Source organism: Eubalaena glacialis, chromosome 6 (genome assembly GCF_028564815.1).
Source record: "Eubalaena glacialis isolate mEubGla1 chromosome 6, mEubGla1.1.hap2.+ XY, whole genome shotgun sequence".
In the NCBI taxonomy this organism is placed as follows: Eukaryota; Metazoa; Chordata; class Mammalia; order Artiodactyla; family Balaenidae; genus Eubalaena; species Eubalaena glacialis.
In genome coordinates this window covers 6,427,630-6,455,428 of record NC_083721.1, presented here as the reverse complement: position 1 = coordinate 6,455,428, position 27,799 = coordinate 6,427,630, and the positions used below count along the sequence as shown (strand labels likewise).

The following is a 27,799-nucleotide window of genomic DNA, read 5'->3' as shown; positions in this document are numbered from 1 at the left end:
AAGGGGAAAAGTTAATATATCCTGCTCCCAAAGTCCACCTCCTAAATTTGGGATGATTCGTTGTCTATTCAGGTATTCAACAGATGCAGGTACATCAAGTTGATGGTGGAGATTTAATCCGCTGCTTCTGAGGCTGCTGGGAGAGATTTCCCTTTCTCTTCTTTGTTCGTACAGCTCCCGGGGTTCAGCTTTGGATTTGGACCCGCCTCTGCATGTAGGTCCCCTGAGGGCGTCTGTTCCCCGCCCAGACAGAACGGGGTTAAAGGAGCAGCTGATTCGGGGGCTCTGGCTCAGTCAGGCCGGGGGGAGGGAGCGGTACGGAGGAGGCGGGGCGAGCCTGCGGCGGCAGAAGCCGGCGTGACGTTGCAGCAGCCTGAGGCGCGCTGTGCGCTCTCCCGGGGAAGTTGTCCCCGGATCACGGGAGCCTGGCCGTGGCGGGCTGCACAGGCTCCCGGGAGGGGCGGTGTGGAGAATGACCTGTGCTCGCCCACAGGCTGTTTGGTGGCGGCAGCGGCAGCCTTAGCGTCTCATGCCCGTCTCTGGGGTCCGCGCTGATAGCCGCGGCTCGCGCCCGTCTCTGGAGTTGGTTTAAGTGGCGCTCTGAATCCCCTCTCCTTGCACGCCGCGAAACAAAGAGGCAAGAAAAAGTCTCCTGCCTCTTCGGCAGCTGCAGACTTTTTCTCGTGCACCCCCCCGGCTAGCTGTGGTGCGCTAGACCCTTCAGGCTGTGTTCACGCAGCCAACCCCAGTCCTCTCCCTGGGATCCGACCGAAGCCCGAGCCTCAGCTCCCAGCCCCCGCCCGCCCCGGCGGGTGAGCAGACAAGCCTCTCGGGCTGGTGAGTGCTGCTCGGCGCCGAGCCTCTGTGCGGGAATCTCTCCGTTTTTCCCTCTGCGTCCCTGTTGCTGTGGGATCCGCGCTGATAGCCGCGGCTCGCGCCGGTCTCTGGAGCTCGTTTAGGCGGCGCTCTGAATCCCCTCTCCTTGCGCGCCGCGAAACAAAGAGGCAAGAAAAAGTCTCCTGCCTCTTCTGCAGCTGCAGACTTTTTCTCGTGCACCCTCCCGGCTAGTTGTGGTGCGCTAGACCCTTCAGGCTGTGTTCACGCCGCCAACCTCAGTCCTCTCCCTGCGATCCGACCGAAGCCCGAGCCTCAGCTCCCAGCCCCCGCCCGCCCCGGCGGGTGAGCAGACAAGCCTCTCGGGCTGGTGAGTGCTGGTCGGCACCGCTCCTCTGTGCGGGAATCTCTCCGTTTTTCCCTCTGCGTCCCTGTGGCTGCGCTCTCCTCCATGGCTCCGAAGCTTCCCCCCTCTGCTACCCGCAGTCTCTGCCCACGAAGGGGCTCCTAGTGTGTGGAAACCTTTCCTCCTTCACGGCTCCCTCCCACTGGTGCAGGTCCCGTCCCTATTCTTTTGTCTCTGTTATTTCTTTTTTCTTTTGCCCTACCCAAGTACGTGGGGATTTTCTTGCCTTTTGGGAGGTCTGACGTCTTCTGCCAGCGTTCAGTGGGTGTTCTGTAGGAGCAGTTCCACGTGTAGATGTATTTCTCATGTATCTGTGGGGAGGAAGGTGATCTCCGCGTCTTACTCTTCCGCCATCTTGCCCCTCCCTCAGTGGAGGCTCCTTCTAATGGAGCTGTTCCATCCGGAGCCCCCGGCACAAACACCCATGCACCCCTTCCTCCCCAGGACAAACCCCACTGAGCCCCAGTATGTTGGGGCCATCTGAGTTCATGGTTTCCAAGAAAACCCAATATGTGGTTCCAATGTGGTAGGAGCAGGTATCATCAGAGTAGTACCTGAAATACCTACATATTCCAATAACCAGTGCCTGCTTTCTGCCAGGAACTGTCGTAAGCACTTAGCACCCTTTATCCCAGGATCTTGCTTGTGGTGTAAGGTCTCATCGAAGCCTCAGTGGAGACACTCCAGGGAGTGATGAGACATGGCTGGTGAGAATTCATCAGGCACAGAAATGGAGTGACACACATTACACCCGAGAAACCAATGTCATTGGCCAACCTTCCAGCATCTGCTACAGGAAACCATTCATAGCTTGTACATCCTTTGAGCCCAGCCCTTTGCTTGAGGGTCCTGGTAACAGCGTGACTGCTTGAAATCCAGCTGGGGCAAATGCTGGATTTCTAGCCATGGCAAGAAATGCTCGCTGCTAAGGTTGTAACACAAAGCAGAATCTAAAAAATAAAAAATTCACGAGCTTCCCTGGTGGCACAGTGGTTAGGAATCTGCCTGCCAGTGCAGGGGACACGGGTTCAAGCCCTGGTCTGGGAAGATCCCACATGCCACAGAGCAGCTAAGCCCGTGCGCCGCAGCTACTGAGCCTGTGCTCTAGAGCCCGTGCTCCACAACAAGAGAAGCCACTGCAGTGAGAAGCCCGCATGCAACAACGAAGACCCAACGCAGCCAAAAATAAAATAAAAATAAAATAAAATAATTTATAAAAATTAATTAATTAATTAATTTAAAAGTCACCAAGGGCAGAAAGCAGCAGAGGGGTGGTGGTGGGATGAACTGGGAGATTGGGATTGACATGTATACACTAATATGTATAAAATGAATAACTAATAAGAACCTGCTGTATAAAAAAATAAATAAAATAAAATTCAAAAAAAATAAAAATAAAGTCAAACTCATAGAAACAGAGAGTAGAATGGTGATTGCCAGGGGCTGGGGGTGGGGGAAACAGGAGAGGCTGGTAAAAGGGTACAAACTGAGTTATGAGGAAGGTCTGAGGATCGAATGTATAACATGGTGACTGTCATTTAGAATACTGTGTTGAATAATTGAAATTTGCTGAAAGAGTGGAACTTAAGTGTTCTCAAGAAAAAGAGAGTAAATACGTGAGGTGTTGGATGTGTGATAATTAGCAGGATGGTGGGAATCTCTCACAAAGTATATGGATATCTAATCACCATATTGTACATTTTAAATACATTACAATTTTATTTGTCAACCATACCTCAATAAAACAAAAAATAAAGCTGTAGCCACATGTCAAATGGGGTTCTCCCCATCCCCCAGACCTCGACGACGTCAGCTTGGACCCCCAACTCCATGTCAGATGCAACAATGTGAGGTACTCTCCATTCATCCAATGGTTTCCTGAAGTTTCTCCAACATGTGAACACACAAGCACACACGAAAACCCAAGCATAATAACAAATGCTGGAGAGGATGTGGAGAAAAGGGAACCCTCCTACACTATTGGTGGGAATGAAAGTTGGTGCAGCCACTATGGAAAACAGTTTGGAGGTTCCTCAGAAAACTAAAAATAGAATTACCATGTGATCCAGCAATCCCACTCCTGGGCATATACCTGGACAAAACTATAATTCAAAAAGAGACATGCACCCCTACGTTCATAGCAGCACTATTCACAATAGCGAAGACATGGAAACAACCTAAATGTCCATCAACAGATGAATGGATAAAGAAGATGTGGTACATATATACAATGGAATACTACTCAACCATAAAAAAAAGAACAAAATAATGCCATTTGCAGCAACATGGATGGACCTAGAGATGATCATACTAAGTGAAGTAAGTCACAAAGAGAAAGACAAATACCCTATGATATCACTTATATGTGGCATCTAAAATATGGCACAAATGAACCTATCTACAAAACAGGAAAAGACTCACAGACATAGAGAACAGATCTGTGGTTGCCAAGGGGGAGGGGTGGGAGAGGGAAGGACTGGGAGTGTGGGATTAGCAGATGCCAACGATTTTATAGAGAATGGATCAACAACAAGGTCTTACTGTGTAGCACAGGGAACTAGATTCAATACCCTGTGATAAACCATAATGGAAAAGAATATTTTAAAAAAGAATGTCAGAAACAAGAAAGAAAAGCCGAGCACAGCAAATGCGTGCACGTGTGGGCACGAGCATGCCTGGCTATTCATGTGTGCGTGCATGAACACACACGGAGAGGTATACACATGAGAGGACACATGTACATGAACGGGCGTGCACACTCGCACAAAACCAACTCGCACAGAACACCCGTTAGGGGTGACTGGCTTCACTGCAGATTGGTGGCCAGAGAGATGGAGAAGGTTCAAACTGAAGTTCACCTGCAAAACAACCTCCAACTGCAGAGCCTCAGCCGCCGCAACACCACCACCCCCGTCCCCTGACCTCTCTCTCCTCCCCCCTCTTTTCTCATCCTCCTCTTCTCATCTCTGAAAAAGCAATGGGTCTTTCTCCTACCTCAAGTGTCATGGTGTTTTCCAAATATCACGACGATTTCCTCCTTGAGAAGAATTCTGCTGCCAGTCGTTCAGATGACCAATGCTTTTAAATCACTTTATATAGTAAGAAGAGATGTACAATTTCAAGAAATTCCTCTCCTGGGCTAGCCTTCCCATGTGGATTCTTGAATGATGCTCTTTGTCACCTGCCACGGAATGTCGGGTACCTCTTAGCTATTTCACCCCTCATGTGTTTTTCAGGATCAGAGCCAATGCCAGGAACCCAGGTGTCATGTCAGGCCAAGTCGTTTGCATTCTGCCCAAGAGGTTCTAAGAGAACAGCACACTGACACATTATCAACGAACCGATAAGCAGTTCACAGGGGTGCCTGATAAATGTTTTTCATCCTCAGGATATTTTCTTACCAACCACTTTCTCCACTCCTAGTTTAGTTGCCCGTGAAGTCCATTAGCTTAGAATGGGGGTTAGAAAAGCCCGTGGCAATGACGCAGTAAATGTGGAATCCTCAATGGCCAACGCCTCAAGACATCTACAATTGATATGGCCTTTCAGGAATGTAGATGAGCCTGTAATTTTAAGCACTGAACAAAAGTCTCCATGACTAATGAGGAGGAGGATAATCAAGGGGCAGAGGGTTGTCCTTTCCAGGAAGAAAAGAAGCTTATCTTCGATTTTAAAGTAGGTTCATCATGGGTTGTCCCAACTGTTTGATGGATCAAATGTCAGTATTATCTATTTTATAGCTTAAAAAGGCGACATAAATTCTCCAGTTCCACATTTTGCCCCATTGGAATCCACAGTAACAAAAATCACAAAGGAATTTCTGGACTCTTCCCACACGTTCATCCAAAAAATTGATAATTAGAGCATTGGAATATGGTCCCACGCTTGGAAAGCAGTGACTGTACCAAGCGCACAAAAATTCAGGCTCAGTAGAAACTCTAAACCTAAGGATTTGGGGGATGTTGAGTGACAGTTTTCCAACCTTTGCAGAAGCATCTTTGAGACTTGTCACCAGTAAGATCAATTTTGGCAAAGACATGCCACCTCCTCCAATCCACACAAAGATTGCAGGAACCAGGTATTGGAGCAACATTTAAGTGTCTAATTCTCAGTGTTCTTGACACCTTCACAAAGACTCACCTTAGAATTAGTAGTTAGTGTCTAGTTAAATATTGGTTGTGTGTGTCTGGCATGAAAGTGCTCACCACATTTTAAGTAAATAGGCTCTTTTAAAAGCATTTTCCCTTGGGGCGAAGATGCATTTCTCTTGGTCGGGTCTAAGGGAAGAGGTTGGATTCTATTTGTAAGTTTCCAGCTCCTCAGAGCCTCACTGGGGAGTTTAGACCAGTAATGACCACCAGTGTGGTCATTAGTAGTGGTGTGAACTGGTTTCTTCCCAAGAGGATTGTGTGCCAATATCTAACAATGAAAAGAATACAGAAATACACATTGCATTTGGAAAAGTGTCCCCTTTGCCTTGTCAATTCCAATAACACATATCCTCCAAGTTACCAAATATTCAGTGTTTCACACTTCAAGGGCTGGGCAAGGATTGGCTTTTAGGAAAGAAAACTGGCTTAGGGCATATCCTACAATTGAATTAGACCCTATTGGGTGTCTACTCTGTGTCAAATGTTATCTCTAACTAATAACAAACCTACCAACAAGGTACATTGATCCTGTGTTACTTGTCAAGCTCAGAAAGATTAAGTAACTTGTCCAAGGTCAACCAGCAAAGTGAAAGAACCGGTATTCCAAACTAATTTCTTCTGGTCCCAAACTATTGGTCTGTATTAGTCTTCTCAGGCTGTCATAACAAAATATCACAAACCAGGCAGCTTGGACAATAGGAATTTATTTTATCCTAATTTTGTTTTTTTAAAGCACTTTATTTTTTTAAATTTTATTTTATTGTTTATTTTGGCTGCTTTGGGTCTTTTTGCTGCGCACAGGCTTTCTCTAGTTGGGGCGAGTGGGGGCTACTCTTCATTGCGGTGCACGGGCTTCTCACTGCGGTGGCTTCTCTTGCTGTGGAGCACGGGCTCTAGGCACACGGGCTTCAGTAATTGCAGCATGTGGGCTCAGTAGTTGCGGCACACAGGCTTAGTTGCTCCGCGGCATGTGGGATCTTCCTGAACCAGGGATCGAACCCATGTCCCCTGCATTGGCAGGCAGATTCTAAACCACTGCGCCACCAGGGAAGTCCCTATTTTATCCTAATTTTGGAGGCTGAGAAGAAGTCCACGATCAAGGTGTCACATTGTCGGTTTCTGATGAGAGCTCTCTTCCTGGCTTGCAAACAGCCGAGCTCGCTGGTGTCTCTTCTTACAAGGACACTAATCCTCTCAGAGAAGAGTCCCACACTTACGACCTTGTTTAACCTTAATTACTTCCTTAGAGCTCCCAGTTCCCATACAGCTACACCAGTGGTCAGGGCTTCAACACAGGAATCTGGGGGGACACATTCAGACCATAACATGGTCTTTCTACTACATCATGTGGCCTCTCTGTATCAATATATCAATTAGAGAAAATACACTAAAATTTTGGATATTTTCAGTCACAACATCACACACTAAGACTCAGGTCTTCCCTGGCCTAAATATTTTCAACCATTAAATTTTTTTTACCGTTAAATCAGGAAGCAAGAACACAAGTTAGCAAGATAGAGTCAATCTTTTTCTTGACAACTTCTAAGAATTTTTTTGTATCATTTCATCTCAATTTTAATCTTCTGTCAGTTTTAGATATTACAAATACTTTCTCCTAGAGTGACATTTGCATGTCTGCCTTATCTTCTTTACTGAACTGGTCTTATTTATTGAACAAAAATTCTTCTGTTCATTTTAATGTGCTATACTATTGGCGCAGACACATGTGGAAGGACAAAGGACAACTTGGAATTTTGCTCCGCTGGGCTCAGATGACTTTCCCCAGTTCAGTAATCAGCAGGAGTTTGTCTAATTGCACAATGTCAGCCATGCCAACTAAATCTGTTCCTTGCTCAGAACACTGTAGAATTAAGATATTCCCAAAAGACTAATGAAGCACAAACCAATGAAAGACAGGAACCATAGAAAAATCAGAGTTGCTCCCAGCCGTGAAAGACATAATCTTCCTTTAATATTTTGATTCCCTAGCAGAGCAGAAGTCATTTTTCTCCGTGCATCACACTCAAAGGGACTTCAGACAGCATCATGCTCATATTGAAGGCTCCAGGGATTCACAGAGAGGCTGGCCTGCTTGTTATGATGATGCAGAGGGACAGCAGGCAGCTGTGATATTGATCGCTCCCAGCCCGGAGATGCTTTCAGAGATAATGGGAATCAGAGCTGAGTTTTGAAAAATGAATGGCCATAAAGAACAGTGGTTAAGACCATGGGCCTTGGGATAGGCTGACATGGGTTCAATTTCAGCTTCCAGCACTGTCTAGCTGCATGACCTCAGGCAAGTCACTTAACTGACACGGGGCTAGAGTGAGCCTTGGAAGGGAGCTGTGTAACAGGGCTTGGATCAGCCTGGCACTTGGTTTTCCACTTGGAACAAGTATTTGTGGGCAAGAGAGAATTTATTCTTGAGAATAGAGGTTCCACTGCAAATTAAGCATCTTGACCTCAGGACAGAGAGAAGACTTGCTCCTTCTTCTGGGCTCAGAGGGGAGGATGCAAAGCCCAGCTGAGAAGCTGAATGAGAAGAGAGCCCCCTGTCATGGTGCATCCAGCACTTTGGAAGGACCATTTCAAGTTCCTCCCAGGGCAGGAGGGGAGGTCGTTCCTCATAGTGTCTTTTTTTTGCCTTTTTTTTTTTTTTATTATTGTGGCAGAGTACACACAACACAAAATTTACCATTTTGACCATTTTTAAGTGTAGAGATCAGTGTCATTAAGCACATTCTCATGATTGTACAACCATCACCACCCTCTATTCACAGAACTTTTTCATCATCCCAAGCTCAAACCCTGTCCCATTAAGCAGTAACTCCCCATCCCCTCCCCTCTCCCCTGGCACCTACTACTCTACTTTCTGTCTCTATGAGTTTGGCTACTCAAGGCACCTCATATCATGTAGAATCTTTACAGAATTTGTCTTGCTGTGACTGGCTTATTTCACTTATCCTAACGTCCTCAAGGTTCATCCCTGTTGGAGCACGTTTTAGAATTTCACTTCTTCTGAAGGGTGAATAATATTCATAATAAGGAGTAAGGCTGGATAATCCTATGGATGGACCACAGTTTGCTTATCCAGTCATCCATCGATGGACACTTGGGCTGCTTCCACCTCTTGGTCACTCTGAGTGATGCTGATGAGCAACGGTGGACAGGTACCTGCCCACATCCCTGCCACCCCCCACAGTGCCCTCCACCCGGCCCTGGCCCTGGAGATTGTCCCTGTATCCAGGCTCTCTGATGACACCGATGCCCAGACATCTTCCCCTCAGGTCTCAGTAAAAGCAAGGCTGACTTCATGTCTTCCCTCTGTACTCATCTGAGGAGGTGACTATTCTGAGAAAAATTCCAGAACAATTCTCAGGAGGATGTCTTGGGGCCGCAGCAGCTGGGAAGGAGACCTGAGTTCACCCCCTACTGAGCAAGTGCAGATGATGCAGATGACACACTATCATCCTATCACCTGAATGTCGCAGAGAAGCCATTGCTTATCTTTCTTGCCAGACAATATATGGGGACCTGCCTTAGGAGGACACAACATTTTCTCTTGGTGGTTGTTAGCAGGTTAAAAGCCATGCAAACCTGAGATAATTGCATCACACGCCATAAATTATTAGTGTGTGTGTGTGTGTGTGTGTGTGTGTGTGTGTGGCAGTAACATAGACCAGTACCCAACAGCACTGAGTAGAGAGAATGATCTAGAATTTCCTGGTGTTTCCAAAGTCAGATGACCTCCAAGCAGGAGGCCTCCACTCAAGCCTGGTGACCACAAGGATGACCCTCTGGGGACTGTGGGTCCCAAGCCAGAGCTCAGCACTCCTCCAGATGGGCGATTCACATCCACCCCCAGGTGTGAGCCCAGATGGCTTGGCCACCCATCCCTAGAGCAGAGGTTTGACCAGAAGATCTGAAGGCATTTTGGGGAAGCTAGTAAAATAGTCTTGTTCAGGCTTCAGAGGAAACAATAGGCCTTTGACTAAACAAAGACCTTGAAAGAGCTACATGCCGAACTGCTAGACTACATGCAGGTCAGCAGAAATGGTGTTAGCAAGTCTTGGGAACCAACAGATAAAGAAGGGAGTAAGTCATGAATCTTCTTGGGCCTTGGGGATCTGGCTAGTTCCCGGGGATCAGGGAATATTCTGAGACTTACAACTAAAGTATCAAAGCATTTGCAATAACAGCCAGAGCTACATATTTGCACGCAAGCTGATAGTCATCAGCGTTAAAAGCAGGACTCCTTTGGACAGCACTCTGAAGTGTCACCCGTGGGGTGGATGCACCACCTGGGACCTTCCCAACTGGGACTCCAGATTGTTGTTCAAGGGACTTCCCAGCTGCTGCTTGGATCTGGAAATAGGTGTCAGCCCAATTCGGTGATGTATGCTCTGTTATATACTCTGTTAATATTCTTATTCCTTTCCTTTTAATGATTGTATATTGAAATTAAGTTAAATCACCTTCTATTAAAGATTTGATTGAAGCTGTTTATTTGTGTGAGACAAGTGATTATCTTGCCAGCGAATCCAATGAACCCTAAAACCGAAAGCAGGCTTTTGGCCAAAAAGGGCAGGGATGGAAACATGGAGGAGGGGATCAAAAAGTCCAATATTTAATTGGTGACCAATGTACCTATTATAAGAATAAAGCAGACAGCTACATAGAAACATAGAATCCAAAAATTCTCATGGATTGGTACAGAACATGAGAAAATCTAATTGAAAAACCCTCCAAGACCAGCTCCACATTGGTACCAGAAAAGTAGAACATGTCCTGCCTCTCCCCCTCCCTGGAGAAGTCAATGCCCCAGTGGGGAAGGGCAGTTAGGAAGGAGCTGGCTGGCAGAGTAAAGAAAGAAGAACCAGCCCCCTTCCCTGTTTCCCTTTCCCAAGGCTGGCGAAGGAGTGAAGTGAGGGGTTTTCATGAGTACATGGGGCTGGACATGTGCTAATTACTAATCTGAGACCTTGAGGGAAATAAGATGCCCAGAGAATTTTCACTGATCTGAAAGTAACCAGAAGAGCCATGGGGCCTGCCCTGATACCAAACAAGGTGACAGGAAATATGCGCCTGTATTACAGGACGAGATGCAGAAAAGAGATAACCTGTACGCCCTGCTCATTCACGGTAGGAGCCCTGAGAGCTTCCAGGAAAACCCTCCCTGGCTGGCAAAACAGATAACAAACTATTTAGAAGTAACTCGGGAAACCTTTCAAGACAGGGCGTTCAGAGAGCTGGAACCACCTCTGGGCTATGAGATCAGGAGCCTCCAGGCTGATTTGGTCTCTGATTCCAGGTAGCCTGGTGGTGGGGGAGTTAAAAAATAGTGACCCGCCCCCCCCAGCATTAATCATTCTCAAAGTTATTCTCACATGATTGCAGTGCACTCAGGTGTGAGGTTGCCACATAAAATACAGGATGCCTGTTGCAGCTTGAATTTCAAATAAACATGACGAATTTTTTAGTATAAATATATCCCAAACATTGCAAGAAACACACTTATACTAAAAGTTAGTCACAATGTATCTGAAATTCATATTTAACTATGCATTTTGTATTTTTAACAGCTTTATTGAGGTATAATTTATATTCCATACAATTCACCCATTTAAAGAATATAATTCAATGGTTTTTTGGTACATTCACAGAGTTGTGCAACCATCACCACAATCAATTTTTTTAGAACATGTTCATCACCCCAAAAAGAAACCCCACGCCCATTAGTGGTCACGCTCTACCCCCTGCACCCAACCCCACTCCCCGGCCCCTGACATCCACTACTCTACTATTTGCCTATTCTGGACATTTTGTATAGACGAAATCTTGCAATACATGGTCTTTTAGAACTGACATACTTCGCTCAGCATCATTTCTTCCAAGTTCATCCATGTTGTAACACATGTCAGTACCTCGTTCTTTTTTATTGCCAAATACTACTCCATTTGACGGATATAACACACTTCATTCACCCGAACATCAGCTGATAAACATTGAGCTGTTTCTATTTTTGAGTTATTACGAATAAAGCTGCAGTGAACATTGGTGCACAAGTATTTGTGTGGATATATGTTTTCATTTCTCTTGGTTGTATACCTAGGAGTGGAATTACTGGGTCATATGATAACTCTAACGTTTTGAGAATTTTCCACAGCAGCTAAACTATTGATTTTTTTTTTTATATTCCCACCAGCAATATACAGGGTTCCAATTTTTCCACTTCTTTCCTACTCTTATTAGTTTCTGGGCTTTTTTTATTATAGCCATCTTGGAGGGTATGAAGTGCTTGTTATCTCACTGTGGTTTTGATTTGCATTTTCCTAATGGCTAACAAACATTTTTTTATGTGTTTTCTGGCCATTTGTGTATCTTCTTTGAAGTCATATCTATTCAGATTCTTTGCCTATTTTTCAATTGGGTTGTTTATCTTTTTATTTTTGAGTTTAGGGGTTCTTTGTATATTCTGAATACTATACTTGTATCAGATATATGACTTGAAAATATTTCCTCTCATTCTGTGAGTTGTCTGTTCACTTCCTTGATTGTGTCCTTTGAAGTACAAACATTTTCAATTTTGATGAAGTCTAATTTATCTACTTTTTCTTTTGTTGCTTATGCTTTTGGCGTCCTACCTAAGAAGGCTTTACCTAACCCAAAGTCACAACGATTTACCCTTTGTTTTCTTCTAATAGTTTTATACTTTTAGTTCTTACGTTTAGATCGATGAGCAAGTTTCGTACATGATATAAAGAAGGACTTCAACTTCATACTTTTGCATGTGGACATTCAGCTGTCCCAGCACCATTTTTTCAGGCATCTTGTATTTTTATTTGCTAAATCTGGAAGCCCTAGTCAGAGGTTTAGCCACAGGAACAAAGCTTGGAACTCCCTAATCCTTGGCAGTTTAGGGTTGATCTTTTCTGGGGGAGGTGCTCATCCCCTTCTTTCCTCTTAGCATGAATTCACATCTTCCTCCAACTCTTGCCCTTAAACACTGGGTGGGAGCTGCTGAGGAGTGACCATGGGCTGACCTCCGTTAGCACGTGCTGGCAGTGGCACCATTGTTGATGTTCCAGAGTCGACACAGCCCTCGTTGGATCTGGCTTCTTGGCATCTGGTCTCACCCCCGGTTCTGCTTCAAGCTGGGCGCTCAAAATCCCGAACCAGCAACTGAAACTCAAGAACGTTTCTTCTTCCCGTAAGCAAGCTCCCGCCCCAGGTCTCTGGTGTTTCCTCCGATAGAAGGTGTGGACTTTTCCAAAATGGTGGGCACCAGAGGGCCTTTCATCTCTGTCCCAGCCCTCTGGGCCATGGCAGCAGTGCCCTTTGGGCTCTCTGCACTCTGCAGTTAGACTGCCACCCTCCCTGCCCTCTGCCACCTCAGTTCCCAGAAATCCCCTTCTTGTCCATAGGCCATCGGCCAGATTGCACAGAGGTTTCTGCCTGTGAGAACTGAAACACTTGTTGGACTGTGTTTCTATGAGCTGGCATTGGGGTAACTCATCACAGCCACTCTCTGTGAAAAGACCCAGCCCAGTAGCTTGTGCCAGGCCCCCTGCCTGGCACTTAGCCTGGGCGCCAACCAGGTAATTTACTTTAAGGTTCAGACCCGACATGGCTCATAACTTTCTTCTGAGCCCCTGGAGTCGCTTCCCCAGACCAGCTCTGTTGTCTACACAAGATGACTTACTCATTAGCAAGAGTGAATAATGCCTAAACACACCACTGGATTTTCCCACAAAGCCCTACTGGGGTGTGCATGACAGGGCGTAATCTCACCTGCAGAGCTGGAATTAGGCAAGCGTCTATGATGCCTGGAGTGTCTTGATTCATACCTGGGAATCGTAAGTGAACATCTCCAAGGCCCGTACAGCCAAACTGGGGTGGGGGGGGGCAGGCAGAAGGGCCCATTAATACATTTCTAGGTTAACAGAAGTCTCAGTGTCTCTGAATGACCCCTGGGATGAAAACAGAAGAACCAAAAATATGTCCACCTTTTCCATTCAAGACAGGCTTTTTTTTCTACCTTTGCAGTGGAAAACATCATTAAACTTTCACTTTGTTAATTAAACTCATCATCACAATTACATCTCAGTTTTGTTCTTACCACGTGTATCAGCTGAGGGTTCTGAGCAACAGAACCAGCTGTGTGTGTGTGTGTGTGTGTGTGTGTGTGTGTGTGTTTAGAGACAAACAGGCAGATGGATTAATTGATTTCAAGGAATTGGCATATATTGGCATATGCAGTTGTGTGGTCTGGCTGGGCAAGTCTGAAATCTGTAGGGCAGGTTGGAAACTCTCGGGCAGGAACTGAAGGTAGAATTTCGGTCCATGGGTAGAATTTCTTCCTCCTCGGGAAAGCCTCAGATGTGCTCTTACAGCCTATTAACTGACTGCACGAGGCCCATCCACAGCATCGAGGATAATGTAATCTCCCTGACAAAATCAACCGATCATTGAGGTTAAATCAGCATCATACCTAAAAAATATCCCCACGGCAGCGCCTATATTATCATTTAATGAAATAACTAGGTACCATAGCCAGGCCAAGGTGACACATGAAACTAACCATCAAACCATGAAATGCTTTTCTGTCATCGGAGGAGGAACACTGGCACCATTTCCCAGATGAAAACGCTGAGACACACACCAGGTGAAGCATCTGCTGGCCAACCCGAGATCACACAAACACAAGTGGCTGAACATAGGGGGTGCTGGGGGGTCACTAACCCAGACCCTGGACCAAACCTGCAGAGGACTCAGAACTCATCCAAGGGTCCTTGGGCCAAGGCCAAGCATGGGCATCCCACCTTCCTCCCATCTCCCCTTCTCATCACCCTCCCATTTCTGATCACGTCTGTCACCTGCCTAGAACTCAGTGGCTTTGAAGCAGTAATAGGAAAAAGCCCACATTCCTTGCATAAGGCAGGAAACCATTCATGACCTGGTCCTGGCCTGACTCACCAGCCTCCTCTGCTATTGAAGTTACCCCCCCGTCCTTGACCTAGGCAGTGACACACCAGAGCACGTGGGCGCCCCGCATACTCCAGCTCTGCTGTGTCTCAGTGCCTTTGCACCTGCCATTGCTTTTCCCTGAATCCCCTTCTGGCTTTGACCTCCTGAAACTCCCACTTCATCCTCAAAACCCATCTTGGCACCACGACACCTGAGAAGCTCACTGACCCTCTCCACCCTCCAAGTCTTTTCCCCCAAACTTAGCCCCCATGTGGGGGAGATCAGGGGCCCCTCCCCCATGCTCCACCAGCACTTCCCGCCCTCCTCTGTCTGCTCTGTTCTTACCAGAGTGTGATATAATCGAGCTTTTATATTCCATAAGCTGAGACATTGAGAAACTAATTAGTGCCCTGCCGTTCTTTTTCAGTGGGAAGAGAGAGTTACTATAGACCAGAAATCAGCAAACTGCAGCCCACTGCCTGTTTTTGCAAATAATGTTTATTGGAACACAGCTGTGACCACTCATTTAAGTATCACCCATAGCTGCTCTCATGCTATAATGGCAGCGTTGAGTCATTGTCTAGATGACCAGCAAAGCTTTAAAAACCTGCTATTCGGCCCTTTACAGGAAAAGTGTGCCATAGACTCACCAGCAAGAAGGTACTTTTCCTCCTGCCCCTCAGGAACGCAGGCATGCTCTTCAGTTCCAGAACTCCTTGCACCTAGGGGGCTAGCAATCATTGTGGGGTTTTCAATGTTCATTGCAGCATTATCTACAATATCTAAGACATGGAAGCAACCTAAATGTCCATCGACAGATGACTGGATAAAGAAGATGTGGTACGTATATACAATGGAATATTACTCAGCCATAAAAAAATGAAATAATGCCATTTGCAACAACATGGATGGACCTAGAGATTATCTACTAAGTGAAGTTAAGTCAGACAGAGAACGACAAATATCATATGATATCACTTATATGTGAAATCTTAAAAAAAAAAAAAAAAGGTACAAATGATCTTATTTCCAAAACAGAAAGAGACTCACAGACATAGCAAACAAACTTACAGTTACCAAAGGGGAAAGGGGGATAGGGGGAGGAATAAATTAGCAGGTTAGGATTAACATACACACACTACTACATATAAAATAGATAACCAACAAGGACCTACAGTATAGCACAGGGAACTCTACTCAATATTAATAACCTATATGGGGAAAGAATCTGAAAAAGAATGAATATATGTATATGTATAACTGAACACTTTGCTGTACACCTAAAACAAATACAACGTTGTAAATCAACTGGACTCCAATAAAATTTAAAAAAACAACACTGGATTGTGCCCTTTAAAAGGATGACTTTTACAGTATGTGAAAAAAAAATAGTTGTGGGGTTTCAAGGATGGCCCATAAAGATCTCCCCAATCCTGGTCTTTGCTAGGTGGAGGCTGCCCAAGGAGGGGCAAGGCCGTGGAGGCAGAGTCTCAGGGCATTCCCAAAGTGCTTAAAATCTGAACAGATCTGATTTAACTGCTGGCTCAGTCCTTATTGACTGGTCTCCCTCAATGAAATTCCAGGGGAAAGACTCCACAGATTAAGAGGATCTCTTTCAAGGATGTTGAGATTCTTGGGAATCTGATGAGGCAACTAGAACAAGTGCTTGTTCTGTGATGCTCTGGAACGGTAATATCCGCTATCCCCTCCTCCAGGAAAAGGTCAGCCCAAAAAGGGTCGAGGGAGAAAGGGACAAATCCCTCCTTCTCCTCCCATCAGCACATACTCAAGTCTCTGGAGGGGGTGTCCCAGGCCCTAAAATTGGCCATGTCTTGGCAGCGAGAGGCCCCACGAGGAGGTTGGCCTCCCACAAGAAACCACAGATCTACAGTGATGGTAGCCAGGATCCAAACAAGGAGACATTCAGATGCCATTTCCACCCATTGGAAGGTGCTCAGCTTCCCAGATGAGTAAATGACTCTAGTAATTTCAAGTCAGAACAAGAGCCCCAGGGGAAACCTTCATCTGGATGCTTCCCCAACATAACTGAAGCTGTCTGCCAACTTTCTGAAGTCCTAGGTGCGGGACAGACCCGCATTCTCTGCAGGCAGGTCTTAAAAGGAGAGTTCAGCCATGTCCAAGGACTGAGAGATTGGTCAATATCCCCACTGTGAGATGGTCAATGTCTTATTGGTGTGCCCTTTCTAGGTGGGCAACTGGCATGATATATGTGTGTACTCTGGTGGGGATCCCGTTCATCTCAAATATCTACTTTCCCAAAAGGTGGCACAGACCCCCTCTTCCTGCCAACCCAGGAGAATTTCCCTGGGATTTCAAATTATTTGCAGAACCATGTAGCCATTTATCACATCGATGCCATCTGAAGCTTCACAGAGGGAATCTGGCAAAATCACACACTGTTCAAGAAAAGCAAAAAATATTCCATCTTCCCCCTCCCCAAGGGAAGCCAGAAATTACACTTGTTTTTCCAAGACACTCATACCAGAGGCATTACAAGCGACCCAGAGAGATTTCTCATCAAAGGGATTCAAGACAATGACAATTTCCAACATGATTGGAATTGCAACTGCAGAAATGACTGCTCTGCTACTCAGAAACTTTTTAATTGCCTTGGCTGATCTCTACCCTTGCTTCCAGTAATTTTATTACTATTATTGGGTTTTGGTTTTTTTATATAAAACATCTCAGGGTGTTTTCAACAGTCATCATGGAGAGTTGGCACCAGAGAGACATCCTGGAGAAAAATTATTTCAAAGGCTCGTGTCCTCTAGACAAACACACCAAAAAAAAAAAAAAAAAAGATTTTGCAAGAGAACAAGAAAGGAACTTTAAAGACAAAAACATCATGATGTGATCTATAAATTCATTTCTCTCTCTGGCACCCATTTGGAGCCCTACCATCTGCCATCACCTACAAATTATTGGCTTTTATGACAATGTTATGATTATACATGACAGCAAATATGAAACTTGAACAAATTAACAAAGCATAATTAACACAACTGATAAGTGATCAAAAAACAACTGCAAATAAAAGCTCTAATGAGTGGCGGAAGGCATCAGGGAACCCGTCTACACGCATCTGTTTGGAAACATCTTTGTATTGAGGCCACTTGTCAGCTCAAACGCACAGGCTGATTACCAATATCAAGAGACATTTCATAACTTCTAAGCAAGTTTAGAGAGGATGACTCCTGAATAATAATCCACAAAGTCACTTGACAAGTCCATACAAGTTCTTTAACGTTGGGTGTGAAGACAAAGCAGTCTGCATTTTTCAGAAATGTATACATGCATAAGACCTGAAACACTGTCTCTTTCAACCATAAGGACCATATACATATTTGGAATCAGGTGAAAAATGGACAGGACACAAAATACCATGAGGCTGTGCTGTGGAAGAAAATGTGGTCTGTGCTCCAAGACTGCAACCTACATTACTGGGGTTGCTATTTCAGGAAGTACGAGAAAGGAAGTGCAGAATTCCAAGAGCCATTTCTTCTTTCTAATATGATGCAGCTTTGAGAAAAGACGTCAAAGAGAAGACCAAGGATCAGAATAGGGAAATCAAACCATCAGGTTTGTGAAGTGTGCATCCTTCCTTAGGCCTTTCTAATGTTTATGCGAAAAACTCGACCTTCCTTTATCTTGTATTTCCATCCATCCATCTCTCTCTGGGAGACAAGAGTCACCGATGGGTAACTCGTTTGGGACCGCTCAATTCTTGACCATCCACACCTATTGCACGATCATTTCATTTGTTTCTCTTTCCTCCCGTTTAGATGCTACTTGAACATTTTTCCTTTTCGATAGTCTCCTTTTAGAAATTTAGAACATCCCAATTTTAAGTCTCATCTGTCTTTTTTTTCCCCTTTATTAAATTCCAAGTTCTGCTGGAAAAACTTGAGGGAGAAGCAATCAGGAGAAGAAAAGAATATTTAAAAGAAAGTGAAAAAAAAGAAAAAGCTACTATCTCAGCAGCCAGAACAGAGCCGGAAAGATGGACCTCACGCAAGCTGCAGAGATCTCAGTCGTGGAGGTGAAAGAAGCTGGGAAGGTCCCCTGCAAAGGAAAGAAAAGTCCTTTGCTCCCAAGGGCAGGAGGAGGGTTTGGTTTTATTGCACAGCTATGCACCTGCTTGCTAAGTTTTTTTTAACCTGTGTGCTAATTTTAACCTCTCCCTTCCCCACCTGTCCCCATGCCCTTCCGTACACACTGAAGATTCTCAACAACAAGGACGGAGAAACCAGGATGCTCCCTTCTGGCTCCTTCCAGCCTAGCCTGGAAACCTCTTTCAGAGGCTCTCCAGTTCCTGCTCCTGACCATCCATGAAACACCCCTTCCCCCTCTGTGCTCATCCTACAAAACAAAACGTTTCAGGACGTCATCAGAGTCCTTGGCCAGTTCCCAGGGGTAGGGGTGGGTTCCTGGTGAGCCCCCTCTCTCCTGTGTGTTGATTTCCTGCTGTAACAAATGACCATAAACACAGTGGCTTAAAACAACACAAATGTGTCATCTTACAATTCGGGGGTCAGACATCTGACATGGATAGCACCAAAAACGAGGTCTCAGCAGGGCTGGTTCTTTCTGGAAGCGCTGGGGACAATCTGTTTCCTTGTCTCTTGGCTTTCTAGTGGCTGCCTGCATTCCATCGTTCCTTCCACCATCTTAAAGCCGACAGCAGAATCAAATCAGCAGGAGCTGGCACGTGGAGGAACCGTTGTTGGCTGGTAGGTGTTTTCGTGCCTGTGATCATTTCCATTCTGGTAGGGAGAGTTGAGAGTGGCCCTCGGTTTTTGATCCGGGCAACTGAGAAGTGTCCTTTACTGAAACAGAGGACAAAGTGTAAGTAGAGGGTTTGATGAGAGTAGGTCATAATATTTCCTTATTCATTAGTAACATAATTATTCACTGATGCAAGTAAGTATTAATTTATTTTGAATACTAACAAATCCATAATAAATGAATATTTACTTACTCATTCCTTCCTAACTATTACTTGAGGCTTCTGTGTGCCATGCAGTGTGCTCTAGGCACTGAGTAGACAGCAGTGAACAAGATAAATAACATCTCTGACTCGGAAGTTTCGTGTCTTTTGCTATGAAACTGGCAGGCTGACTTGTTAGCTCACAAGTAGGGTAAAATCTAGGGCCCTTTGTAGTTCTTGACAAAGTAAAAATGAACAAACAAACAAACTCGTAGAAAAAGAGATGGGATTTGTGGTTACCAGTGGCAGGGGCGAGGAAGGATTAGATTAAGGCAGTCAAAAGGTAACAAACTCCCAGTGTAAGACAAATAGGTACTAGGGATGTCATGTACAAACGATCAATATAATGCACACTGTTGTACATTATATATGAAAGTGGTTAAGAGAGGAACTCCTAAGCGCTCTCATCACAAGAAAAAAAATTTTTCTATTTCTTTAATGTTGTATCTATCTGAAACGATGGGTGTTCACTAAACCTACTGCGGTCATAATCTCATGATGTATGGAAGTCAAATCATTATGCTGTACACCTTAAACTTATACAGTACTGTATGTCAATTATATCTCCATAAAACTGGAAGGAAAAAAAAAGTATATGTCTTAAGACCTTTATACAGAAAATTTAAATTTGGCTTATGAAGCCAGACCAAACACTGAGAAAAACTTTATTAACAAGATATTAATTTTAAAAGTCTTTTCACTGAGTCAAAAAGCAACTGAATCCCACAGAAATGTAATAGATACTAACTCAATATACTCTGATTTAATAAAAAGATTATTTTCCCATTCCCGGGATGGTTTGGTTTACCAATTTGCAGGTTGGCCAGCGTGACAGAGAATGCCCTGTGTCCCAAGGGGCTCCTGCTTCCGAGACACACAGCTGGACCAACTCCCCGGTCCCCTTTGCAAACAGGTGGACATGTGATGGTTCTGGCCAATGGAACATGAGCAGAACACATGCCACTTCCTGGTCTGACCCTGAAAAATCTTCTGGGAAATCTTTCATATGCTCTCTTCCCACATCTGCTGACTGAGTGGAGAGGATGCCAAGGCCTTGGAGAATGGCATGGCCATAAGACTGAAGGAGCTTGGGTTCCTGAATGATGCTGTGGGGCAGACTCCCTTCCCACCAAATTTCTACCACCAACTGGACTTCACATGAATACAGAGTACATTCTGTTGTACTAAGCCAGTAAAATAATGGGATTGTTTGTTACGAAGGTTAACTCGTGGTGACTCATTCAAACAGTTCCTGTATGTGGATCTCAGAATTGCCTCTCTCTCTCTCACACACACACACACACACACACACACACACATTTACAGACACAGGTAAGTGACACAGCTGTGCAGAGAGAAATCCCAGGACATGGTCACCATCTACTATCACACTTCATCTTCTCTCCCCAAATCTTGCAGGCCCCTCTAATACAGAGAAATGTTCCAGATTCGTGTATTATAGTTGCTGTTATTTTTAGCCAGTTATATAAGTTATAAAGTTACGTAAATTATATATGACCATTCTTGTTTGTGGAAAAATACCGTAAAATGATGCTTGGTTCAGAAGGAGGTTCAGATTATCAACAAAGGAGATATTGCTAATTCAACCATCTTCCTAGATGCTGAGAATTCAGTGTCTGTGAACTTTGGGCGATTAATGCAACAGAGTGTTCCCTGGCACTTTCTTTACTGACCAGACAGTCTCCACTTTGGAAGCTTCAGTGGACACATGGCAAAGCGTCTAAGTCCCAAATTAAGACTTTCAGCTGCTTTGGTGTTAATTTAAACCAGGCCCCTCAGTCAAAATTGTCTTGAACTAGGACACTCCTTTATGGGTGGGGAAGAGACTAACCAAATGCACAGTCTTTAGCCCAGCTTCTGCTTCCTCCTTTTCTGACATATAGCTATCTGAGGAATGGTTCTAGAATGGGATTAATAAAGATTTAATGTGGCAAATAAATACATCTAAATCAGAAAGAAAGAAGTGACATTGTCTCTGCTTGCAGATGACATGATTTCATACAGAGTAAACCCTAAAATTTCCACCAAAGAAAAACTGTTACAACTAATAAAGGAATTCAGCAAAGTTGCCAGATACAAAATCATCACACAAAGTACACTAACAATGAACAATGCAGAAAGGAAATTAACAGTTTCATTTATAATAGAGTCAAAATTAATAAAATATTGCTAAAGGAAATTACAGAGGATACCAATAAATGGAAAGATATCTTGGGTTCATGGATTGAAAGACTTAATAATGTTAGGATTTCAATACTACCTTGAAAACTTTATGCTAAGTGAAGTAAGTCATCACATGAGAACAAGTATAATGTGATTCCACTTATATGAGGTCCCTAGTGTATAAAATCCATAGAGAAAGTAGAATAGTGGTTGCCAGGGGCTGGGGAGGGGACAATGGGGAGTTAGCATTTAATGTGTTTCAATCGGGGAAGATGGGAAAGTTCTGGACACCAATGGTGGTGATGGTTGCACAATAAAGTGAATACACTTAATGCCACTGAACTGTACACTTAAAAATGGTAAAAATGGTAACTTTTATGCTATGTATATTTTACCACAATAAAAAAATGAATTACTGTTATGAGAAAATGGAATGTAAGTAAGAGAACAGAACTATACCATGCAATATATACACAAATATATTTTAAAAATTAAAACTAGAATAGCTACACTATTATTAGATAATGTAGACTGTAAGGCAAGAAAAATTACTAAAAATAAAGAAGAATGTTTCACTTAAAAAATTTTTTTAAAGCGCAATACAGCAAAGGCTTGTTGAACACATATTACATGGAAAGCCCAGGGCTCTGCACTTAAAAAATACTGTGGGGGGGGGATGGGGGAAGTCACAGCCCCCGCCGACCTGCCTTCTGCGGGGACTGCGCTTTGCGTTCCTCAAATTCACAAAGCATTTCCCAAATGCCCTGCCGTTGTCCACCCCCAGCAGTGCTGTGAGGTCAGCAAAGGTTGCTGCCCCCATTTTATGGATGAAGAAACTGACTGAGGTTTGGGAGGCACAAGGGGGCTGCTGAGGGTCACACTGCTCTTCGGTGGTGGAGCTGAGACCCAAACGCAACTCAGTGTTCTTCCCACGTCACCACACAAACATAGAAACTTGATTACAACTAATCTAAGGTATGTTCCATCAATAATAGCAAATATTCCAAATTTGAGCACCAAACTAATTCTATCTCAACCACAGAATCCAGCCTAGAGGTAAGGCAGTTATCCCGGTATTTTACATACACACACGCCCCTCACCCCCACCTTTTATACTTTCTAGAATGTTGCCTCCACTCTTCCCTCTGTGAGCCCATGTCTGCAGCCTCTCCTGGCAGAGAACCACAGGGTTCAGTGCCGAGTGAACCTCAGGGGAGAAGTCATGTGTCCTCAGGGGAGAAGTCACCTGCAGGATTACCCACACCTGGAATTTCTTGTTGACACGCGACCACCTTGGTCCTGCTGACGCCCCTTCTCAGGATGCTGATTCTTCCTCGGGGCATGTTGCAGCTTGCAGACTCACCGGAAGACGCCAATAACTACTAATGGGTAAGAAAAAGAAGGAAAAGGGCAACACATTAGACAAAATCATGGGGATGCAATCAGCAATGTCAGACTCTAGGAGATTACAGGGCAAATGTGTTGGTTTCTTCAGTAAATAAATTATAAGAAAATTTAATAATAAGAGAGAGATGTATGGACCAATCTAAATGAACCAACTTTGTTTGGATTCCAATTCAAATAAACTGTCCAAAATGAAATAACATTCACAAGACATTCAGGGAAATGTAAACATTGACTCATTGACTGAGTATTTGGTGATTAAAATTTTGATTTTAATTTGATTAAAAATTTGTCATTGTTTTTAGATGCGATAATGGTACTGTGGTTTTCTTGGTATTATTTAAGTTCTCAGTCTTTTCCTTATCTTTCAGTTACATACTGAAATATTTAGAGATGAAATTATATGATTCCTGGAAAGTGCTTCAAGATAATTTCGGGGGCAGGGTGTTGATTAGAGGGGTTAAAAGAAACAAGACTGTCCACATCCCGATCATTGTCAGTGTTTCCAGTTCATGATAAACTGCTCTCAAATCTGGTATGCTTTTACATTTCCACAATAAAAAGTTTTAAAACCATGCTTACAAATAATCTTCAGTGACATGAGAAAAATGTCATTATATACTATACACCATATTAAGTAGAAAAGCAAAAAATCAATACAGTAAGATCCAAGCTATATAAATCAACATGTTCTAGACCAAAATGTTCACAGTGGCTATCTTGGCTGGTGGGATTATTATTGTAAATTTCATTCATTACTCTATGCTCTAATTTTCCAGCTTTCTACCATGGGCATGTATAACGGATAATTAGAGAAAATATATATATTTTAATTTTTGAGAGTAGAGAGCGATGAGCCATTTGAGGTAACAGTCTTGAGTCTTCAGCCATGTGTTTGGGGAACATTCTCTCAGGAAGGGCTAATGCCATCCCATAATGCACCTTAACACTTAAAATTCACACCTGGTGAATGTATCACTTGATTTTTAAAATAAGCCACCGTATCATGGAATTAAGGATTTATTTGTGCTTCCAGAATTCCACTCAACATTACCAAAGTCAGATTTGAGTACCTAGATGTCCCCAGAGGACCAGAATCTGGTTAATTATTATTAGGTGATCATCTTTCTAGAGATTTCTGTCCAGAGATGACTTGGGCATTTCACCTTTTTTGTTTTGCAGAAAGATATGATGCCGAGGATTCTACACACTCTTCTGACGCCTTTCTCCATAAGAAATCAGACTTTCTGTCCCTGCACCATGGGGGGAACCTGCCTAGTGGTATTTCTGCTGGCAGCCATGTCCTCAGAGACCCAGCCCTGAGCCACCTCCTACAGCAGGGAACTCGTTTTCCCGTGGGGTGTTTAGGTAAAAGGAATTTGTATGCCAGTGGCTTCTTAGGAATCTTTCTTTAAAATCATAGGAAAGGAATACTGACAGAGATCTGAGTAAGGTTTTGTTACCCACCAGCCTCAAAAGTTCCAGAAGGGCTCGAAACGTTCCTACAGCCAACAGCAGCCTGGTCTACTCCCATGGGGTCATTCATACCCTGGGAGGGTCTGGCTGGATTTTTTCCATTATCTCTTGGATTTCTTTATGTTTTTGTTTAATTTTGTTTTCCTCTTTTTTCTTTACACTGCCTGAGGATCATATGACCTTTCTGATAAAATCTGAATTTGGGAGGTTCTTGGATTTCCTACTTGGAGATTATTACCCCAACATCTCTGTATCCCATCTGTGCGTGTGTGTTGTTCCCAGCACCTGCACTTCATTCCTTCTTTCCCTGGGTGGCCCTCAAATGTCTTCTCCAATCTCAGGAAAGACCCTCCAGGAATGTAAATTCTGTGTCATCGATGGGAAAACAGAGACACCAAGAGGCTAAGCGATTTGCTAGGCTCTTGGTTGCTTGCTTTTGTAGCTGGCTGTCCTTAGCGAGGGCCGACACCCACACGCAGGAGCCTCTTTCACTGACCTCCAGGGAAGCCTGCATTTACATGCTCCATCATCCCAAACGGGAGATCCTGGTATCTCCCCACCAGGCTTCGTTTCCCAACCACGGCACGTCTGCTGTGACCACACCTACCCCGGGATGAGCAAGCAAATGAATCAAAGTCTCAGCCCTTAGACCGACTTTCCAACAAATTTTGCAAGATGGAATTTCAATTTACAAGGGTCCAGTATATAGGAATCTAAACTTACCCACGTAAGGGAGAAAACCGAACTGTGAAGTTCAAGCAGGGGAGAGCATCATTCTTCAGGAAAGTAGAAGAAAAGCTTAGACGACCCACCCACCTCCCTGACTTCACCCAGATACTATGAAAGAGCCGGTTTCCCGTGACCCAGGACACAGACATGGCTTTTCACACGCCAGGGCCGCCTCCTCTCCGCCTTGGCGCTAACAGCAAACAACAGTCCATTCACTGTTGCCGAATGTCCTGAACCAAAGTCCAGCCGGCTGAAGCCCCCGTCGGAGGAGGAGGGAATTGAACATTTCTTTTCCCTTTTGCTGTTTGCAGGCCAGCCTTCATCATCAGCCATCAGATATGAGGGGTCACCTTCCCCAGAGAGCCCAGGGCAGTAGGGCTTCAACAGAGAGGCAGCTGAGTTGGGGGAGCCCAGAGTCCGGGATGAGAAGCTGCGGATTGGAAAGCAGCTGCTGGGAGAGAGACACTGTCTCATCTCTCTGCAAAGAAGGGTTCTGCCTCAAGGTAAAGGGCCTGCGTAGGTGAAATGTACCACAGAGCCGCGTCTGGCTAAAATGCAGGGGCTGACCCAGCAAGTGTGGGTGGGCCCTGAGGTTCTGCATGTAAACAGCTAACAGCCAGGGAATTCCCTGGTAGTCCAGTGGTTAGGACTCCATGCTTTCACTGCCGAGGGCGCAGGTTCAATCCCTGGTGGGGCAACAAAGATCCCACAAGCCTCGAGACCAAAATTAATTAATTAACTTTAAAAAACAACTAAATTCTAGTTGATGCAGATACCACCAGTTGATCTGGACCATACCGACCACACTTAGAGGAGCAAAGGTCCAGGGCTGTACCATCCAATATAGCTAAGTAGCTCTAGCAACTGTGGCTTTGAGCACTTGAAGTGTAGTTGGTCAGAAATGAGAGTTGAAATGTGCTATAGGTATAAAAGACACAATGGACTTTAATTTAGAATAAAACAAAGAATGCAAAAATCTCCATTTTTAGAGTGAATATATGATGCGATGATAATATTTTGGATATACTAGGTTAAATAAGCTATATGATTAAAATTAGCTTCACTGTTTCTTTTTTCCTTTTTTGGAATGTGGTCACTAGAAAATTTTAGACAACAAAAGGGCTCAGATTCTCTTTCTCTTGGGCAGCCCTGATCTACAGCTCTCCCCAAACTTTAAAGCTATGATTCTTGGAAGTATTCTTAAAGACCGTTTTATATCCGATTGCCTCTTTTTTGAAAATCCACACAATTTCTCGGCTTGTCAAAATGGTCTTGTCATCCCACCTCTTCTCACTAGAAAGGAGAAGGAAAGGGCTAATGGAACCAGATATTTATCTGCCACAAGTTATCCCTCAGCCTCGCCAAGGCTTCCTTTGAAAATTATCATGGTGGCCTTTGATTGAACATATCCAGTTCCAGGTATCAGAGGCTCATCCTTTAAATTGATGTTTAAGTCTATCCAACAAAATACTAACCTGCTATCACCCTCTGGTAAAAGCAACAAGCATGATTGGAGTCCCCAGCTGATACTTTGCTTGACCAACATGATCAAGCAAATTGTTTTTTCCTAATGATACCTTCTCCTGTCCCTTTTGTTACCAAGCCCAAGCTTATACTGCTCGCTGCACAACAGGCCAATAAATCAAGAGCCAAGTTGTTGGGGCAAGGAATATTGACTTTATTCAGAAAGCCAGCAGACCTAGCAGATGGTGGGCTAGTGTCCCAAAGAACCATCTCGCCTGAGTTAGAATTCAGGCTCCTTTCATACTAAAAAGGGAGGGGGTAAAGTCCAACATTTCTTGGTTTTGGCCAGACTCCAGAGAGGATGTGTTACTTTCTTCCTTCCTGCAGCCATTCACAGGTAGGCCTGGTCAGGATGTTTTCTGTGAGCTAAACAAAGGTACTGTAGCTTAATGCTCATTATCTGGGAGGCAGGGTTCCCAGAGGTGGGCCGCTATGTATAATTTAAGCTTATAGGCAATATCCCTTTAGTGATTAACTTGTAAATAGAACACAAAGGCTCTTCCCTATTACAGGTTCAGCTGAAAATGAACAAAACATCTCATTAGCTGACATTTTTATTGACGTATAGTTGATTTACAAGATTGTGTTAGTTTCAGGTGTACAGCATAGTGATTCAATATCTTTGCAGATTATACTCCATTATAGGTTATTACAAGATAATAGGTATAATTCCCTGTGCTATACAGTGTATCCTTGTTGCTTATCTATTTTATATATAACCAACGTTTTCGAAACAGAAGGATTGTTTGTTTTAGGCTTCAAGACTGAGGCAAACATTTGTTATAAGGCTCCAAGGGATTTTGCAAACAATTTCCACCCATGACTTCCAAAGCTTATGCAACATTTTGTGCAAAATGCGTGGGCCGCTTCCATGAAGAAAGAGTTTCCAGAGATGTTTACTTTGCAGAAGTAAGCATGCATGTTCGCCCGTTCCCTTGAAAACTTCCACATGTCCACACAACAGCTGGAGTGTTGAGCAGACACACGCTCTCCTCTCCACAGACGGCCCTGGCCCTCCCCATGCCTGTCCTCTGATGAGCTGACTTCCTGTGACTTGACCCCTCTGGACCGGCCGTGGCTGTCACCTTGTGAACTGTCATCAGTTAAGACTGATTG

The 27,799-nt window shown here is 44.2% G+C and overlaps 1 protein-coding gene and 1 long non-coding RNA gene across 4 annotated transcripts in view; one reads left to right on the top strand and one right to left on the bottom strand.

Moving 5' to 3' along the window:
- Positions 1-17,623: 17,623 nt before the first annotated feature.
- The window catches only part of LOC133093845 (uncharacterized), a 59,240-nt gene continuing 49,064 nt past the window's right edge, over positions 17,624-27,799 (bottom strand). Inside the window, exons 2-3 of one of the 3 annotated variants that reach the window (XR_009701320.1) lie at positions 22,658-22,932; positions 17,624-19,205 (exon numbers count right to left, since the gene is read on the bottom strand). The gene's annotated coding sequence lies outside the window, so the exon portion shown is untranslated. The remainder of the gene's footprint in view (positions 19,206-22,657; positions 22,933-27,799) is intronic. The other 2 variants (XR_009701319.1, XR_009701321.1) reach the window with 2 other exon arrangements.
- Positions 18,917-24,634, top strand: LOC133093846 (uncharacterized). Its single transcript, XR_009701324.1, has 3 exons — positions 18,917-19,109; positions 22,674-22,939; positions 24,137-24,634. It is a non-coding gene; the product is annotated as an uncharacterized LOC133093846 (long non-coding RNA).